Here is a 15,031-nt window from a genome sequence, read left to right on the forward strand (position 1 = left end):
TTTAAATGGCAAGAAGAGGTGGGAGATGATATTATGTATGGCCTGCCTCTCTAGTAACTAGGGATTCAATGAGTTCTGTAGAAGCCAGGAGACGAAAGAAGCTAATCCCACCCCTACTCTTCAACCTCACCCCTCACCACCTCTCCCTAATAACTAACCATTTGAAAAGAAAGTCTATATAAAGATGTTTTCTGTAAGGTAATTATAGTAGAGGGTTATTGCTGATGCGGTATAGTTTATACAGTCTTTTTAAAAAAATTATATATTCTAAATGTTTTATTTCAAAATTCAGGTTTAGAGCCCAAGTAAATCTGGCTCAAGAGAAGTGTCAGGTAACTCCTGTGGTTTCAGTTCTCTGGTGGTTTCTCCTTACGGAGGGTCAGCCCTGGAGACACAGGAGTTGTATTTGGAATACTCTTGACTGCAAATAACAAACTTTGCAGCCTAAAATGCCTTATAGAGGCCTATAGCCGTGTCAAATACAAGGAAGCCTGAAGGACAATGGTTGGTTTAGCAGGTTGGCAGTGCAGAGCTCTGGTGTGGCTTCTGCTCTCAGGGCAGCATCTCAAGGAGAGGCACACATAGAGTCACAGGCCTGGCCCTGGTCTTTTGTTGTGTTTCCTCTTAATTGGGATGCAAGTAGGCAAGGAATAGGAATAAGGAGTTTAGGGAGGGGTGTGGGGTGCAGTGCCTGCTGCAGGAGGAAGGCAGGAAGACAGCGTGATCCTGGATGACTGTTGCAGACACCCTTGTTTCCCACCAGCGTGTAGTAGATCCTTGTTATGTCTCTCTCTAGTTTAACCCCACGTCTTCTGCCAGAAATGCAAGGACCATCTGCTCAGGAAAAGTCTCTAGTAGGAGTGATTTCTGTTTCAAAGTATTCTTTAAAAAAAAGAAAAAAAAAAGCTTTATGTGTAGACATTTTCCCTAGATTTTATTCTATGTGTGAAATTTTGTGAGAGAAAAACAGAAGTAAATAGGATACTATAAATATGCTTGTTTTCTAAATTGTTAAATTTGAATGCATATTCTAAGTACTTCCTAGTACTTTCTAATGTACTTTTTTAAGTGTTAAATATCTGTGACTGAGTAGTCTCACATTTTCCTGATCTCTGTGCCTTTGTCAGGGCTCTGCTCAGAATGCTCCTCTTCAGTGCAGATGCCACCACTGTCATGAAGTCTGCCCAGCTCTACAAGTCACATCTGTGTCTCTGGGTTCCCCTGACCCATTCACAGTTTACTTGCCTCAGGCTGTTCGTCCAGGTTGGGCTTAGCTGTGCATCCGTATGTTCCCCTCAGTTTGTCATCAGGGACTTATTTTGTGCATCTCTATCCCAGACATTTGGGGGTTCAGTGCCTTATTCAGAAGAAATGCTCAAAAATGTCTGTTGCGTTGACAAAAAAAGAATTTTTTTTTTTTTAATGGTATTGTTTAGGTACCAAAATCCTCAGACGTTTCTGGTGTGTCTCACCACTCCCTTCTGGTGCCTCAACGGAGTGGCTTATTCTGAGGGGCTGCTGACGCCCACGGTGCAGCCTCATCTCTGTGGTCTGAGCCTGGCAGCCCGTGAGTACGTCTGTGCGGCCGGCAAGGGCCAGCCAGGCGTGTCACGTCTGTTTGCTGTCCACCTGAGAGGAAGGTGGCGGTGTGGGCTGAGTCAGCACGTCCTGTTGGCAGAGGGTCAACAGTAGCACAGAAAGATAACACCTCATTAGTCATGTTGACAGAAGGACGGTCCTCTCCCCCTTGCCTCTGAGCGGAGGTGTTAATGAGGAGCAAAATGGCCAAGAGGCAGGAAGTGTTTCTGAAGCTGTGGGCCGGGCTGCCCACACACTGCACACACTGGATAACCTGCCCTCGCCTTGGAGGAGTGGAATGAAACCTCAGTTATGGTTTGGAAAGTGCGAACGGCAGCTCTTCACTGACTGCTCACAGCATTCCAGATGCACTCGTAGGCACTTAGAATTTATTCAGTCTTTGGGTCAGCCTTACATGGGTTTTAAAAATTTATTTTATTTTTTATTTTTTTTAAAGATTTTATTTATTTATGAGAGAGAGAGAGAGAGGCAGAGACACAGGCAGAGGGAGAAGCAGGCTCCCTGAAGGGAGCCTGTTGCAGGACTCGATTCCAGGACCCCAGGACCCCAGGATCATGACCTGAGCAGATGCTCAACCACTGAGCCATCCAGGTGCCCCACATGGGGGGGGGGGGAAGTGTTGAAGTTCTGTTTTACAGGTGAGAAAACTGAGGCCACACCCGTGCCTAAGGTCACTCGTGACCTGGCTGAGGTTAAGTCCAGGTCTGCCAGACTCCAAAGGCTGATTTTTCATGCAAGATACTAGTTTGGAAGAGCTGGTCAGGTAGTGGCCATGATATCTTCATGCAGCCAACATGCATCAAAGGCCTACTGTGTTATTAGGCCCCGGGGGATGCAAAAGTGAATGCCAGTCTCTGCCTTTGGGTTTTGGAGTTTAGTGATGGCATCAGACACCCAAACAGATTGTGATGAAGCCCCGGTTATGGAGCTGGCGGCAAAGGTTTCCTAGTGGTGGAGGGCAGGGGGCACAACACAGTCACGTGTCATGGGAGGTGTGGGGTGAAAGGTGTCAGGGGGTAGGCAGGAGCCCCATCATGGGTGACTGTGAATGCTGGGTGAGGGATGTTGTCACCCAGAGTTTAAGGCCAGGAGTGTCTTGTCAGACTTGAGTTCAAAGGGCTCAGCCTGTAGCAGCTTGTGGATGGCTTTGAGAGGACAAGATTGGAGACCAGGAGAACACTTTGGAGGCAAACAGGAGCAGGATTTGGTGACTGACTGAATTGGAAATGGAGAGTTCGGTTTGCAGGGGTCAAGGGTAACAGTTGAATTTTCAGTTTGAGTGACTGGGTATCCCCTACAGGATTTGAGGAATGAGGGGAAGGATGCATTTGGACAAATGAAAGATCAAGTCTGGTGGCTTTAGTTTCCTTGGGGGAGGATGAGATAGGGTAGTCACTAGATAAAAGAGGTGGGGGTTGGGCGGGGGGGGGGGTGCCTGTGGGTGGTGAAGCTAGAGAGGGGGCTGGTGGCATTCCTAGCATTGGTGTGAATTTCTGGTGGTGCCAGGAGCCTTCATGAATTGTGTTTTGTTGTTGTTGTTTTTTTCTCCAGGGTGAGGATCTGCCCAGGATCAGGAAAGGTAGATTATAGGTGCATGTTGTACCTGCAGAAGAAAGTGGTAGGATAGGAGGGAATGAGGCCACTGATGTTTCTGATGGAAAAGGTATTGGGATGCTGCGTAGGCAGAGAAAAAATGGAATTTTTTTTTTTTTGCAAGAGGCTGATGGGCAGAAAGAAAAGAGTGGGAATGAAGTCATGGGAGAGATTGGGGCCAGATCTAGAATACTGGAGTTGAAGATATATGAAAGGAAGCAGCTCTGGGGAAAGGAAGCGGCTCTGGGTGAGGTCAGTTTTCCAGGGTGGGGATGTGGGAGAGAAGGGTGATGTGCAGTGGATGGTGGAGGTCTGCAGGAGCTTCTAGGCTTGCTTGTTGGATGAGTCACCTTCATCAGGAGCCACAAGGCCAGCCTCTTGTGGCAGGGGCACATGGGCATTGTAGGCTGAGGGAGGTCTAGCTGCAGACAAACCTGTAGAGGAGAGAGCATGTGTGTGCCCCATCTGAAGAGGACAGTCATTACTACTTCAGCCTAACCCTGTCACATGGGGATGCAGGCCTGGTGTGTGTGTGTGTGTGTGTGTGTGTGTGTGTGTGTGTATGTGTATGTATGTACTGCTTCACTCAGTGCTTGCTTGCTTTTTGTTTTTGTTTTTTTTTCCTGAAAATCAGAATTTTTATGTGAAGTCTCCTGATTTTTAAGTGTTGACATCCTATTCAATAGTTTAAAACATTCAATTTGTCAGGTTGTACAGATTGGACTTGGCTGTGTGGGCTGTTTGTGTCCTCTGCTGTACAAACCCCTTGACATTCCCAGCACTGTGGCAGAGAGGAGGTGGGTGGGAGGTGCTTGTGAATTGAACCCCAGAGTCTCAGTAAACGCCTAACCTTCCTGGTCATTTCATTCAGTTTGTTAGGATGGACGTTTTAAAGATAAAGAGCCAACTAGCTAATTAGTTTTTCAGTGGGAGCTAATAGGAGGTGATAGTTATCTGAAGCCTGTGGCTCAAGTGAACTACAGATTGCGATAAAAAATTTCTAGCTTCTTCTGAAACTCCTGCATCCTTACTCCTTTGACTCTTATTTTGTACTTGATTCATACCTCCTCTTTTGCTTGTTCATGACATTTTCTTTCTTGTCCTTTTTTTTTTCTCATCCCTTCTTTCTGTTTTTCTTTCCTCTATCTCCAGATGCATTTTCTTACAGGGTTCAGCTCGAGTTGGTTGGTTAAAGTAATGGGTAGTATTTTTTAATTTTTTTATGTATTCAGTAAAATTTTATTTTCTTAGTTTTTAAAACTTGTGAATTAGCAAGTTGTGATTATAGATAGTGAAACTTAGGCATTTCACATCCAAATGCATATTTTAAACCCTTCAAATTAATCACTTTGTGGGTTTTACTCAAATTTCAAAACACTGTCCTCAGGCCACCACCTGTACATAGCTTTAGCCATCACCTGTATTTGCAGATTTTTGTTCCTTTGAAGGTACGTTTAATGTTTGAGATGGGCTAAGAATTGGGTTATGGGTTGGTCTGCGAGATATGTGGTTCTGTGTGAAAGGAAGGTGTGACCACAAAGTACTGCCACAGTGTCTGTTGTAAAGCTCAGCTGTGAGTCCCTGGGGTAGCTCCAAATAGGAAGGTGCACAGATGTTTGCACAATGCTGCCTCCTTGGAGTCTCTGCCATTTATCCCCTTTCAAGTGTCGTTTTTAAGACTTTGTTTCCAAATACACTGTATTTAAGTGGCTTTACAGTTTAATTTTCCCATTTCCAAAGACATTTTAGTAATGCCTTTAGTTAGTCTTTTAGAGATGAATGTACAATTTCCTTTGGCCTTTGAAATACTAAAATAGCCTTTAGGACCTGCATTATTGTCATTGTGGGTGTGCTGAGCTCTGGAAGCTCGAGTTTAGGAACCCCTGGGGGATGGGCTCCCTAAGTGATGATTTTTTTTAAGATTTTATTTTTAAATCTCTACTTAAATTACTTAATGTGGGGCTCGAACTTAAAACCCTGAGATTCAAGAGTTGCATGCTCTACTGACTGAGCCAGGCTAAGTGATGATTTTAAAGAATGTACACATATACACACAGATACAAATACACAGCTCGTTGCTAAACTTGTCTATCTGAACCAGGCTAATCTCGCTGGCTGATTACTTGTGGGGATACTACAGTGGCTTTTGTTCTTTATCAGAAGCAGCTAGGAGTTCTTTTAAAACATGGATTCTAGAGCTCCATCTCTAGAGATTCAGATTCATTATGTTAGTGTGGGACCCCAAGAATCTATAATGTTTGCAAGTGACCCAGTTGAATGATGTTGGTAATCCCATGTCCACAGTATGAGAAACTCCAGTGTGTAGTGGGCTTTGAGATTGAACAGACTGAGTATTACGTGATCTTGGAAAAACTGCAAAGTTACTTAACGTCTGTGAGCCTCGGTTTTCTAATCCTTTGAGAATGAGAATGGTGATAGTTCCAAGGGGGAGGGTATTATGTGGGATGCAGTTACAATACATAAAGCGCCCAGCTCTGTCGGGCACATATTATGTTAATTACCTATTGTTGGAAATAAAGGATACTCTGAACTGGCATATTCATCAGAGGGAGTATATGACTAAACTAACCCCTGAGGATAAGGATCCCACTTAATACTTTTTTCTTGTGTTTTAGAGTTTAGAGGACTTATGTGGGGCACATGGGTGATGGCTGCCACTATGTTCTGCTTCATGCTGGTGGTTATGGTACAGCCTGTAGTTCCAAGTTCATAACACGAGATTTGCCTCTCTCTTGTTGTCTCTTACACTGTACCTTAGGCCCGTACCTTAGGACCTCTTCCTCTTATGTACTTGCATGTACATACATACCCCGCCCCCCCCAAACCCACACACACACACAGCTGAGCTTGTCCTCAGGAGCTGTTTGAGCCCTAGCTCTGGTCTCATCCTGTCCCCTCAGGTCACTGAAATGTAGTGACAGTGGCCTATAGACCTGCCCTGCTAAGACCCAGGGACTCTCCATACTATAAAGATGGCCTCCGCTTTATTGCACCTATAGGGAAATTAGGGTGTCAGTTTTCAATTGACAGATCTAGGTTAAGTTCTCTTTCCCCTGTGACCACAGGAACCTGAAGACAGGGTGCACTGTGCATAGTCATTGGTCCCCTGTGAAACATTTTGTCTTGGCCAACATGATCTTAATCTTCCTGGAAGACAGGCAGGCCAGTTTTTACAGAATGTTTTATTCTTATTTGTTTTTAATGTTAGCACTGAAAAATAATGCCCTGCTTTTTGGCCCACGGTGCTGTCAAAACAAAACACTTCCTGTATCTAGGGTATAAGCATGTTTCACGAGTACCCAAGCATGTTGCTGTTTTTCGTTTTCATCTTCCCTTTGTAACTTTTGAAGTGGAACAACTTTACATACTTCTCTTTGCTAATCATTTAAAATTTTAATTGAAAGTTCTGCTTTTATAACATGAGCTCTCTTGGCAAATGCATGAAGGTGTGCCTAATGTAATTCTAGTTTCGAAGCAGTTTTAAAGCAGAAGAAGCTTTAATCTTCAATGCCTTTGACGCTGGGCTATTAGATATTTTTAGCATACAAATTATGGTGAGCATGGTACCAAAGGGCACATTTTTTTTTGTTTGGTATATTTCCTCATTCTTGGCTTGGTAATTATATTGGGATAATTTAGCCTTGGACTACAAAATAGATGCTAGGTTTATGTTCTTATTATATGGTAATGCTTCTGTGTTTGTTACCTGACAGAATGTATAGCTATGTTTTAGGAATTGATCCCCATGATCCCTCTCCCTACAGGCCCTTGAATCTTAATAAAAAGAAACACGTGGGGAAACAGAAATCAGAGATGGAAATTCTAAGTGCTCAGGGACTATAGAAATCTCTGAAAAGCCTTTTTTATGTTCATTTTGAGTCACCAAAATCAAAATAATGCTAACCTTGTAGCTACTGCTTTTGAATATAGCTTTATTATGGTAGACTATATAAATAGCTTATTACAGTTCCTTCTTCCCAAGGATAAGATTTTAAAATATTTTCCAGGATACTTTGTAAACTAAATGTTTTCTTTATAAGTAATCTCATGTGGACTAGAGGGAAAGATAAGAGACACAATGACACCTCTTTTTTCTGATTCTTTGACTACTTCTTGTGAATCTGCAACAGCCTGAACAGCCTCTAAAAATCCAGCAATCTTCTGCCTTTAAAAACATGATAGCACATTAGTTAAGACAGAAATAGCCAGGATTTTAATTAGTGCTTCAACTTTTAAGCTAAAAAAATTCATTTGGGTTGATATTTTTGATTTTGGCAACTGATTTTGAGGGGTTGTAATTTTTTTTAGCCCCAAATTTGGGAGTGATATTGATGCCCATTTTGAAACCTTGACAAACACAGAGATATTTAAAGAGGCAGAAAAAAAAAAGTCACTCATAAACCAGAGGTAGTGATTGTCTAATGCCTCACCTGCATGCCAGTTCCTGGCTCCTGAACAAACCTAAAGGCATCTTTCACCCTGAGCATCTTAGTTGCCACCTGGCATTGTGGATGTTGCATACTGGTCTTTTTCTTTACTGGACTCTGAGTTCCTTGAGGGAAGGGGCTGCCGTAATTTTTATATCCCTAAAATCTAGAGCAACATAGGTACTCCAAAAGGATTATTTAAAATGAATTCCATGCATTTTAACTTCACAACATTTAGTTACATAGAGCCATTGCCATAAGATCAATATTTATTTTCTTTGAAACATCTAATATTTTAAAGAGCATTTTATATTTTGAACCTGTAATATATGGACACGATAAAACATTAAGACAGTATAAAAAGTATGTGTAGTGGAAAGTGGGTGTCTCTTCCCTGTTTCCCTGTCCTGCACTCCTCTTTGGACGGGAAAGCTGCTTTTCTATTACTTTGTATCTTTCCAGAGACAGTTTGTGGATATACAAGCATTAATACAAATTATCTTTTAAAAACCTGCAGCTGGGATGTAGGGTAATAGTGGATATGTGAGTGAAATGGCCCTTTTGGAAGGCGTGTTCAGCAATATCTATTAAAATTGAAAAATCAAGCCCAGCAATTCCAGTTCTGGCATTCTGTTTTAAAAATAGAAATACCAGTGTGCCAAAATATATATGGAAGGATTTTTATTAATGCATTCTGGTGGTGGCAAAAGAGAAACAAACAAAAAAAGGAAAATGAACAAAGGGAAAAAAAGGAAAGGAAATAAAATGAGTGCTGTCAGAGAAATGGTTGAATAAACTGTGATACATATGTGCCATGACTGTGGTACAATCCTTACAAAGATGAGGTTAGATCTAATTTATTAATTAGTTGTCACGGAGGAACTTTCTCGATATATCATTTTGTAAGAGAAGAAAGATGCAGATTACATTGTACAGTATCTCCTTTTTCCAGAACAGTGATAAACCCTGTGTGACCATGTGCCTGCATATTTATGTGTGATGTGATAAACATGCGGAAAGAGAGAGAAGGGAGGAATTAAGTCAAAAACACTTTCTAAATTGTTTCTTCTTCTCCTTCTTTTTTGAATATACCCTTGAATTTTTCCTGGTGGAATAGGTATCATGGTCAAAGAAGTGATTTCCAGGTCTACTTCCTTTCACTCCTTCTATGAAGTGGCAGTGGGTACTTCAATCCTGACTTAATCTTATTTTGTAAAGGTTTTTATCTTCTGAGGTCTGAGTCATCTGAGGCAGAGCGTCGGAACTCATGTAGGGCAGCTAAATGCTTTGTGCAGCCCATGCATCTGGAGTTTGAAGCCGCCAGGGAGGGCGCCGACCCCGCCAGTAGCAGCAAACAGCACCATGGAGGATTTCCCAGTTAGCTGCACTGCAGGTGGAGAGGCTGGAGAAGTGGCAGTAGTGACCCATGTGGGGAATGATCAGAGGCTGGGTTAAAGCCCTGTAAGATCAGAAAACAGAATTGCTGAGAGTTATGGAAGAGAGAGACAGGTGAGAGTCAGACAGTAACTGGAGTATCTTGCCAGAAAAGTGAGTTCAGTGGAAGTGATGAGATGCTGAGGGTTAATAAGGGAAAGACAGTTTGGAGAAATGATGTTCAGATATCTTTTCCGGGTTTACGTCTCAACACATTCCTTTGTTGCCCGTCACATTTATCTTCTTATCCTTCCCTGGATTCATGTTTCTGGCAGGAAGGAGTGGGAGGTAGATGCCATTCAATGGGGCCTTGAAAAGTACTTAAAGAAATGGCGTCCCTGCTCTCTCTTTACAGAAGTGCCTAAATGATGACTTGAATGGGTATAAAGTAAGCTCTGGGGGGAGAAAGCTAAATTGCTATTACCAGAATCTTAATTTTTTTAGTCTTGGATTGAGAAGGTACTGTATCTGCTCATACATCTGTAAAGGAGTACAAAACCTCCCAGGGCATGGACCAAAGAAATATAAAGTCTTATGGAAGGTGAGGGCAGAGGGGGCTCTGTGTGTTTGAAGCAATGTATGCCACCATCCTCTCTGTCCTTGAATCTACTTACCCCCACTTCTATATAGTCTCATATTCAATTAAAAATTTCTAGTTCATTAATTTTTCCAGGTTATGCCTTTACAGAGATGTTATTTTTTGCCAAAACATTTTAAAATGTGATATCCCAAATGAGATATACCAGCAAAATCCTATCCCTTCATTCTGGGCATAATACTTTTATGAATGTGGCCCTAAAGCATATAAATGCATACTCCATTATTATTGGATTCATAATGAGTTTATAGTTTAGTTAGTGTGTGCACCTTTGGTAAACCACTCTTAGACTTACATTGAGCTTTATAGGTAAACCCATCCCAAGCTTTGTTCATGCATGCTGGTTTTGTGTCAAGTCTCCATTATTCTGTACAGAATTTTAAGTTTTCTCGGATCCAATTGTAAGACATCATACTTTAATCTCATTAGATTAGTGTATTAGCTCTATGATAACTGCCTATAAAGAGATCTTTTTCCATCTGATTTTTATTTAACTTACTAGTTTCAGGAACCCTGAAAATGGAATAAAAGTGCCATTGAATGGAAAGAAGGTAGGAGCTGGAAATGGAACTGGGGCTTCTATTCCACTCTTTGCTGATTTTGACCTTCGGAAGTCATTCACGCTCCTTGAACTTCCATCCCCATACTCTTTCCTTAGTACAAAATGGGAAAATCTTTATCTCGACAAGCTTATTATGAGGGTAAAGTAAGTCCATACGTGAAAAACATGTAATACAGAGTTTTGCAAATAGTAGGCACACTGCTGATGAGTATTAGTGTCTTAAATTCATTAGTTAAAACACTGAACAGTGTGAGGCCCTGGATCATACCCCCACAGTTGGTCCAACAGGTAGATAATGAGCCCACTGGTGAGCATGCTTTGAGTTGACTTTGATTATTTGAACAGTTTTGAGTCCTCTATTTTATTTTTCTGCTCTGGCTCTCCATTTTGTCCAGAAAGCCATAGGAGGTATTGTCGTAGACTTTGGTGAATTCCAGGTGCTCCATGTAAGGATATAGGAAATTATTCATGATGTCATATTGTACAAAGAAAGGGCAATACGTTGAAGTGTACATATAGTAAAATCACAGTTGGGCAAGAATACTATTTTAAAATGAAGTAGATGTGACCACAGGAGAAAAGAATAAGACAACACACTATAAAGTCAACACTATTTTTTTTTAAAAGATTTTATTTATTTGAAAGAGAGAGAGTGTGTGTGAGCACAAGTGAGGCAGAGGGGCAGACAGAGAAGCAGACTTCCCAACGATCAGGGAGCCTGATGCTGGGCTCAATCTCAGGACCTCAGAGTCATGACCTGGAGCTGAAGGCAGACTTTAACTGACTTAGCCATCCAGGCTCCTCGAAAGCCAACACTATTATTACATAAAAGGGTCTCCTTAAGGATCTTTTGACTTATTTGTTCTTTCTTCTGATGTCAGAGCTTATTTTCTATCATTTAGAGAACACTTAAGAATCTGTCACTTGTACCAAGCTTTCTTTGAACAATTGAAAGCAGAAGTTATTTTTTCCCCTTTACTTTGTGCATTTTATAATAGAGTTCACTGTTTAGCTTTCACTGCGGAAAATCATTTGTGTTAATGGCGTACATCATTTGAATGCCTGTAGATTCTCACGCATCTGCCTTGGACCCTGAGAAACTCGCTGGCATCTGCTTTTTCTCTATAGAAAGAGCGGAGTAACCACTCTCCTGGGTCCTAGCATAGGCACATTGCCTTCATGGGCCCTTTCTTCCATGAAATTATTACTGGTCATATTTTGTGACTGTGATAGACAAAATTCAGACTGGATTCATTGTTAATTATATTCATTTTCTTTTCTTTTGACCTTAAATGAAAGCATTTTTTGAGTGCCCTTCAAAGTATCCTGGCCTTGTGCTTTGTATGCCTAAAGGCTGAGTCACCCAACTCACAGACTCCATGGGGCCCATCATTGAGAGCCCCCACTGCACTTTGAGGTGCATGGGATTTCCATTTTGTATCCTCATTTACTCTGAGAACATTGGATGGTCTTGATGGCTATCTAAGAAGTAATCATTGCCTTTAAGTTTTTAATACATTCTTTCTATTCCTTCTCAGGTTACTGCACCTTAGTAGCCTTTCCCAGATTCTGTGTAGATGTCTGGAAAGGAGGCTTTTTTACCTCCCCAGTTAACTGCTCTGGCTCATGACATTGATGCTGCATTGCAAGATTGACTTTGGAAACATGTCAGGGTTAATGCTTTGCTTTCTCATGGTAGGCTGTTTTATTTTATTTTTTATTTTTTATTTTTTATGGTAGGCTGTTTTAAAAACTAAAAATATATATATAGTGTGAAATTGTCCCCACCCCCTTTTTGAATGGGGCCAGTCAAAAGCGTTTAGGCTTTGTCAATGATTATTTTGAAATAAATTTGTTAAAGGAAATATAATTACTACACTTGTCATGAATTGAAATACCACTTTCTCTTTGTTCTTCCCCCAGCAGTATATTTCTAGGTCCTGTAAGAATAGCTCATCGACTGTTAAAATGTCAGGTGGCCAGTAAGGAGTACAGATCCTTGACAAGAAGAACACAGCTATCGAGGGAGGAAAATTGCAGAGGAGTTGGGGAGGATACAGCAATAGCAAAGGCTCAGATGCCAGAGGGAGACCAAAGAATGTGGTTAAAACTCGCCTCTTGAGTGTTCAAACACCAAAATAAAGGCCCACAAAAAGCCAGAGAAAGCTCACTCATTCAAGTAAACCCTTGGAATGAAAGAGGTCAGGGCAAAATAAGATGAGGTTTATTCTACCAATCTTTCTGTAGCCTGGAATGTTGTTGGCATTCCCATTATCCTCCTAAGCAAGTGACTGAGAGCAGTGAAAGTGTATCTTCCTAAAGGTTGCCAGGGAGGGCAAGTTTTCAGTGATTGTATGGTTGCTGGGCTAGTAGGTAGGTCCTGCTAGATGCATGGACAATGGAGCAGTTGGTTCACATTTTGATTGTGGTTCACTCAGGATTATTAGACAAATGGTCTCCTCCCTGTTGCTGGCAAAGTTCTGAAATCTCATTGACTGTAACTGAATTCTCTCTCATTCCATTTTTTTTTTTTTTCATTCTGGGTCCTGGTGGCATATGCTTCTTCATAATGCAAGGGAATATTGGCTTCATGGAGAATTCATTCCCTGTGATATCTTGTTCTTGCAGACTTTTGATCCACATGTGTATTCCAGGGAGATGTGAACTCATTCCCATCAGTAGGGAAGGCTGAGGCCAGTTAGGGGCTGAGCCTTTCATGTGCTTGGGGAGGGATGTTTAAGCAAAACCTGATGTATGATGCATTCTTTCACTCTTGCAGCTCAGCCACCACAAATACACAAAAATAGATTGGATGCTAAGATTCATCTCCCAGGTTCAAACTTTATGGTTTCCCAAATTCTCCATCTTCCCTGATCTCCAGTGTGATCAGAGCTAAGCTATGGTCATTTGTTCTCTGAGGTTCACTTCACTCAGATATGTCTTTTCCAGCTCACAGTGTTCTCATCTAGAAGGCTTACTTTTTAAATTTAAAAATGGAACAAGAGCTTCTATTAGCATGGAAAATATTGATAAGACTCAATTAAAGTTCCGTATTTTAAAGTTCTTTATAACTCACAAGGAAGGATATAAAGAACTTAATGTATTACAGCATATATCCTCATAAAAAGCCAAGTTGATGATACTGTTTGCCTCACTCTTTTCTCCCTCCTTCCAGTATTCAAGAAAAGTAATACTATTTTGTTATTTTTATATTCAGGCCTTCCTCTTTTTTCTTCTAGTTCTCCAGGGGATGTGACATCATGTTCTAACTTGAATTTTGGATGCTGTCTTCTGACCCCAGATAACCTGTAGATTGCTTTGCTGTTTCTTGCAAATACTGTACTTGGTGCTAGTTAATTATAGGCCAAAGTGCATATCACAAGCTGTTATCTAAGAACCTTTGTAAATTTTGAGTGGGAGGAGGAGAATATGTAAGGAAATGGTGCTTGTAGAATCTTAGGGTCAAGAAGGCACTTTCTAGATGAACCATCCTTCTGATTCATCAGTTTCCTTCATAAAACCATACAAAGTAGTTACCTGACCTGTATTTGCACAGAGGGTTCACTCTATTCCCAGAGGACTCTGTCACATTTTAGCTCAATATATAGAGGGACATTTTTCTTCCTTTTTTCCTGCTCCCAGGCCATACCAAGCAAGTCCAATTCTTTGACCATATGACAAGCCTTCAAATATTCATAGGCCATTTGACTTGATGTTCCCTGCACATCTTCTCTCCTGACTCACTTTCAGCTCTTTGTGGGTTGTGACCAAATTTTGCCATTAGGCTGTGTGATTCTGTACTGAGCATGTTCTAGTATCCTGGGAAGTACTAACTTTTGCCTGGCAAAAAGTTGGAGACGACGGTGCATGAAGTTTTCCTTAGACATTTGGTTTGTGTGGTTTTTAGGAATGCTTCATAATGATTGTAGGTTCCAAATCTTGAATCTATAGTCGGGTTTGAATGTAGGGTTTTCTGGGTCTACATGGAGGAGGAAATGTTTGAAAAGTAACCAGGTTCAAAATTTGGCTGCCTTGCCTTAAAAATGTGCTTATATAGGAGCCTGCTAATTTGGGCAGCCAGTCAGTCCTCTTAGTGCTGAGGAGCCTGGATGCCATGTGAGTCTCAACCTCTGCTGTTCAGTGAGCTCTCTGTACTGCCACAGTTTTGAAAATTACCGCTGGGAATTGGCAGACAAGTCATTGGTGTGGGAAATAGGGAGTCTTATAAACATTATAGGTATGCTTTCTGTCTCTGGAGGTATTGAAACTGGGTAAGTTGATAGCGGCTTCAAAAACAAAGAATTTTTTTGGCCAAATAGCATTAGAAATTGTACTGAGTATTCTGAAATGGAGCAGTAGTCATTGAGGGAGATGGAAGACCATTATAAATAGGATGGGAGTTGGGTTCTTTGTTTTTATAAAAGCAGGACTTGGCTGTTCATCAGAATCACCTGGATAACTTTATAAACCAGTGTGCATCAGCCCACTGCGAACTCAAACTCCCTGAGGGTGGAGTCTGGGAATCTGAGGCTTATGCAGTAGACTAAGAACTGGTTTGCAGGGGCGGGTGGGGGGCAGGAGATGGGCCAGCCTCTGGGATCCTAGACTAGATCGTCTTTAAGCTATTTTAAAATTAGGATTTTTATATTCTGTTGATCTACTTTCTGTTTTTTATGGCATATATACTTTTTTATTGCCTGCATTCTTGTGCTCCCCTTGTCTAGTTGTTGCTGGCTTCTACGCCTTTGAGCAACTTACTGGCTACCTGTCCTGAAGGATTTTTCAAGCAGAGGAAGA

The 15,031-nt window shown here is 41.4% G+C and overlaps 1 protein-coding gene across 2 annotated transcripts in view; it reads left to right on the top strand.

The window, feature by feature from the left end:
- The window catches only part of LRRC1 (leucine rich repeat containing 1), a 129,737-nt gene that overhangs the window by 13,373 nt on the left and 101,333 nt on the right, over positions 1–15,031 (top strand). The window lies entirely within an intron of this gene.

The sequence above is a fragment of the Canis lupus genome, chromosome 12 (assembly GCF_011100685.1).
Source record: "Canis lupus familiaris isolate Mischka breed German Shepherd chromosome 12, alternate assembly UU_Cfam_GSD_1.0, whole genome shotgun sequence".
In the NCBI taxonomy this organism is placed as follows: domain Eukaryota; kingdom Metazoa; phylum Chordata; class Mammalia; order Carnivora; family Canidae; genus Canis; species Canis lupus.